Here is a 6,000-nt window from a genome sequence, read left to right as displayed (position 1 = left end):
CTATATTGTCATCTTAATTGTCTCCTCGTTATAAGCCTTGTTATAAAGGTCAGATCATACAATGCAACGTTTCCATTTATTATTAACATTTCAATCCTGGACATAAACATACCACGCATAAATGGAGTAACCTTTTCACATCAACATTTTATCCATATTACCGTATTTTAATTATTTTCATATGGCGATCAGATAGCAATGTAAAACACTGTTTAACTATTACAATAACCTAACAAATAGTACCTTGAACAAAGGTTTTCATCCATATTATATCATCATCATTATTTTTGTTACGGACGATTACATATATTGGCTGTATTTTTGATATTGAGATATGTAAATAAAGATATTAAATAAAAAAATGGCTTTGCGTTCCTAATTTAATATTTGCCATATTTTTCAGTTGGCTTAGTGATTTTATTCTTCGTTTTCAAGCTTCTGTAACTTTCTTGCCTCAGATATAAGCCACATAGATCGGCAATTAATTAGGTAACATATTTATTTATTTTTCGTTTATTTCTATTTTCATGACTAATGATATATCGGTTCCCTGCGTTTCTCATCATATGGTTTTCCTTTATCAACTGGTTAATGTTAACCCGTATTACATGCTTATGTAAATAAGCAACCACAAACATCGGTCATCAGCAATTTACTCGGGAAAACATTCACTGAGTTATTTTATAAATATTTTTGTTTTTAATTTCTGTTACTGAAATATCTTCGAACTTTGCAAATGAAGCATAGTCCTTAAAATTACGACTGAAGGATTTCGCAAAAGACAAAGTCTATATGAAAAGAAATAATTCCCACCGACACAAGCTCTAGCGGTATTTTTTATTAGAATGTGTAAAACAAAATCTTAGTAGACGTTTTTACTTAGCTGTGTGTGAGTTATGTATAGATTTTAAACAAGAGGCACAGAGGGCATGTATCGCTCACCTGGATATCTAATCAATCATGGCAAGATCTTCTCCAAATGAGATCCAAGGCCAATCCTTGTAGCATATCTTTATTAAAAAAAAATTGCCCAGCATTTGTATTTATGGTTTTGGGGTGGGGATCTCAACCGTTTCAAAGTTATGACCCAAAAGCTAAGTCTGCAAAGGTGGGGCAGATCCTGTGATCCATTCTAATATCATGACTGCATTCGTCTCTTTATGCCCAACAATTGTATATATAGTTTTGGGGTGGGGATCTTAACCATTTTGAAGTTATGACCCAGGGGTTAAGTCTCCAAGGCTGGGGAAAACCCAAGGCCATCCTGGAAGCATATGTGCATTCATTTCTTTATACTCAGCAATTGTATATATGTTTTTTGGGTGGGGATCTCAACTGTTTTCAAGCTGTGAGTAAGAAACTAGGTCCCTATGGGTTTGGTCAGACCCCAGGGTCTATTCTAATATCATGACTGCATTAGTCTCTTTCTGCCCAGCATTTGTATATATAGTTCTGGGGAGGGGATCTCAACCGTTTCAAAGTTATGACCAAGGAACTATGTCTCCAAGGGTGGGGTCAGACCCTAGGGTCATCCTGGAAGCAAATTTGCATTCTTCTCTTTATACTCAGCAATTGTGTATATGGTTATACGGTGGGGATCTCAACCATTTCCAAGAAATACTTTTTTTATTGGCCCCACCCCTTAGCCCGGGGGGGTCAGCAACAAAATTTGTACAATTTTGATCCCTACCTCCCATGAATGCTTCCGACAAAATATGGTTGATATCCATGGCACAGTTCTACAGAAGAAGTCGTTTATAGCAATATAGCCAAATTGCCCGCTTTTGACCGCACCCCTCAGCCCCCTGGGGGTCAGCTCCACCATTTGTACAATTTTGAATCCCCACCACCTAGGGATACTTCCAGTCAAATATGGTTGATATCCATCCCTTAGTTCCAGAGAAGAAGTTGCTTAAAGCAATATAGCCAAATTGCCTGCTTTTTGGCCCTGCCCCTCAGTCCTCTGCAGAGTCAGTCCCACCATTTGTACAATTTTGAATCCCCACCACCTAGGGATGCTTCCAGTCAAATTTAGTCAAATATTAATCAGTGGTTAAGAAGAAGAAGTTGTTTAAAGAAATTGTTGACGTAAAGACGACGGGACGACGGACTGACGACGAACGCCACGGTATCGCATAAGCTCACCTTGGTCCTTCGGACCAGGTGAGCTAATAAATACAAAACCTGAATAGTTCAAATATATAATGCATATTAGTTAGAATGCCAATTTTTCTTTGCTATATCCAGTAGACCTGTCTGGCGATTTTAAGGCGAAAAGATTGACACATAAATGTTTTTATTATTCGTACGTACTCTAACATATGGCTGCGCGAGAGGTTTCAACATTGTTCCAGTCGCTGTTCTGTGTGTTGTGAAGTATCATGGCCTGTTCGTATAACAAACGGAATATAATGGAAGGGAATTGAGGTGGATCAAATGTATCAACGGAATTGTAGATCCGACAGGTGTTTGTCCCCTCCACGAAGTAGCTCTATACCGATCTTTTCAAGATACAAGAGTCGTCAAGGCAGATTGACAGAAATCTGTAATAGGACTGACCCCATTACGAATGAGGTTCCTAGGAAATAGAAAGTAAAATTATTTTTAGGAAATCAATGATATGCCCCTCAGAACTTATCTGTGTTAATATTTTTTAGTACATGTAAGAATCTGATCAGGTATGTGTCGAATATTCATATTTTGAATATATTGTTTGCTGCAGTATGTCGACTGCGCCCCGTACCCGGTTGTATACATTTGTCATTAGAAACATTATGGAATGTTTATATATTGTTCTCTAAACAATTGTGGTCTTCATCATGCTAGATTGAGAAATGCTTATCATATGTCAGGAGCGTTTTGTTATAAAGCTAAATGTTTATATGACACAAATAGCAGTATTGTTTTAATTCTAGTCCAAGTCCACATACAAATGGTAAACATCATAGGTTGTCGGTTAATCAATCACCTCTCCGATCTATTGTCATTTATCAGTGTACCTTTTGTGTCCACTGTAATGTTATCTGAAACAAACGACTTTCTGCTTCATTGTTTATAAATGCAGTTCAGTTGATATGTGGGAATTTTGGCTTGCGATGTGTCTCGGATTAAACTAAATGTTCTCTCACGGTCAAACAAAATTTGCTTGAAACAAATCGCGTCTACTGTACACTTTTACGTATGCCCACTTAAGCTAGGAATATTTTAAGTGCAATCAATTAAGCAGAACGATTCAGTTGTGATATCCTGAAACTTATCAGTTAAGTGGAACAGATGTTCTCATATGCGTACTTTATAGGGGACAAAAAAGGTTTGCAGAAGATATTGATACAGGAAACGTTTACATGATACCCGTAAAGCAGAACAAGGAAATTAGGGCAATGTTCCCTAAGGTTGGGAGTCTATCGCTTTATCAGCCTCCCGGCATGTAATTCTAGGTAAAATCAAAAAATGTCATGTTCTCAAATTAGGAACCTGGTAAGTCAAAAAGAAACAACAAATGCAAACTAACGAGCGTAACATTAACATTGACCATCTTATCCGTAACGAAATGGTTTGGCAATGGGGTCCTGGAGGCGGCTTTAAAACTTGTCCATCATCTTCATCAACGTTAGGTTCCCATATCCTCCATTTTAGAACTTTTTTGCAACACTCAAAAGGCGGAATTGCAACCATAATCCCCCCCCCCCCCCTTTTTTTCCCTTTTATTCCTAGGCTCGGTTGTAACCGGAACAAGGACGTAAAGCCCAATCAATCAATCAATCAATCAACATGCATCCCTTGAAACCTCGTGTTGTAAGTTTTTCCTTCGGTAGTCGTCATCTATCACTGAAATTATGATTTACGGAGCAAGTGTATTGAATACCGAAACAACAGCAAGATGCAAAACCGAATGTTAGAGAAAATTGAAGTTACTATGCAGAGAAATAATGTGCACAATCAGAAAAACGAAGCCGCCCTGCTTGTCGTACAACATAGTAAGCCGTTCTTGTTTGTCTCATTTTATTGAATAGCTAGGAAAAAGGCCGGGATAAAAAGGCTTTTATTGGCATTGATGTTAAGTTCAAATGATGACATAAATTCGAATCTAGTTAGATTATAACACTCTTCCATGCTCAGGTGTGTAGGATAGGGAAATTTCTCACGAGAAGTTTTCAATGCTTAAACCCGAGGCTTTGCGGGGAGTTTTGCCAAGTTTTTAAAATCCTGAGGGTGGAATTTGCCTTTCATACAACCCTGGGCATGAAAACGTATTTTTCTCTCATTCCAATAACAATGAAAATGCGCTCGGACTGGCTACCATTTTGAAATATCAACTTTTCCCTAAGTATTTTTGACGAAAACGAATCTTTCAGCGATATTTAGCATACCCCATATTTCTAAACATAGTTTGGTTGTGACGTCATGTCACGTGTAACGGGGTGTAAGATAAAAAATTCGCGCACCCCTATCATAACATGGACAACTCTATCCTGCACACACGGAAAAGAAATAAATAAATCCATCTGCAATTAATTAAATACATGTATCTTTGACGGGAACCATTCACTGGTCGCCCTTATGTGTCCAATTAGGTATCCTCAATTCGCTCTGGTTGTGAACTATTTCACATCATATTGATTAAACAATAACAAAAAAGGCCAAGTTTGAAATATAAGTGAACTGCGCTTCTCTGTTGATCGACTTGTTTTTCGTTTTCAGATGAAGGTGGATTTATAGAAGAGCTTATCAGGATTGATAACCTTGCTAAGTCCTTTCATACAGTTGTGGGATCGCCCAACATTACATCATGTGCTCCTCTTAAGTTGACACATTTGAATGATATTTTATCACTTGTTCACATTTGATAGACTTTTTTTGTATCCGTATTTGTTTAACATAGAGGTCAGTTAAAGCGATAAATGACCGAAGTGTTTAAAACAAATTTCGCACTCACATCCGGTTTAAATGGCTCGTACGTCCCCAATTTGATTTATGACAAACATTGTTCTGAGGTTTCTTTTCTCATTCATCTTGAACTGCCACAATAACTACTGAATTTCATTCACATCTACAAGATCCAAATACTGCTAGATAATGTGATTCTAAGACACGAAAATAAATAATCAAATCTATAGTGAGACTGTTTACCTTTATTTCTTGCGTATATCTCGCCGGATAACATATTTTAGTTTTTTATTTAAATAAAAACTTTTGTTGGATATCTGCTCATGCGGAGTATCTGTTTGTCAATTTACACAGATGTATAAACTGTGGGCCTTTTTTGAATTTTCACACGATTACCAGATATATGCGAATACAAACCGGCATTATGCAATAACTCTTAAACCAATTCAAAATCCGTAAAAATTGAATATGAGTTACACAATTAGTCTATTAGGTGGAGCAGACACTGTCTCCAATAGTATTTCGTTTAACTGTAGAAACATAAATAGACTGGAGCATATGTATGTACCTCCCCATCTTATTTTATGAGACGATTCAATGATCTGTACGGAATAATGCATTGTGAATTTCGCGATCTATCCCTCAGTACGCGTAGTAACGCACGAAATCGTGAAGGCATTATAAACATAAAGAATGACAAACCAAAATTTAAAACAGGCGTGTCAGTAGCAGTAACAGTATACTAGATGCGGATTTGTATGTGAAAGAAACCAATAGGCTGTAATGTTTATGATGTAATCAGAAATGTGCCATGCAAGCATTCCAGGTTATGGCATTTCAGTCATTTTTTAAAATTTTTTTTTGAGTGCTGCCGTTACATCTGTTTACATATTTGCCTTTACGTTATATGAATTGCGGATACAAACAGCTCAAAATCATCGATTAATCTAACCAGCTATTCAGAGGAAAGTTCCGGAAAACAGACTAGCTACCATGTGAAAGTTTTTTAATCTCGAATACATGCTCACAAAAACACAAACAAAAATCAACGAAAACCAACGATTAAAGATTGTATTGACGTAAATAGTTCAGCAGAACTATCTTTTCACCTGT

This window comes from Mizuhopecten yessoensis, unplaced genomic scaffold (genome assembly GCF_002113885.1).
Source record: "Mizuhopecten yessoensis strain PY_sf001 unplaced genomic scaffold, ASM211388v2 scaffold3989, whole genome shotgun sequence".
Classification (NCBI taxonomy): Eukaryota; Metazoa; Mollusca; class Bivalvia; order Pectinida; family Pectinidae; genus Mizuhopecten; species Mizuhopecten yessoensis.
This window is presented reverse-complemented; position numbering follows the sequence as displayed.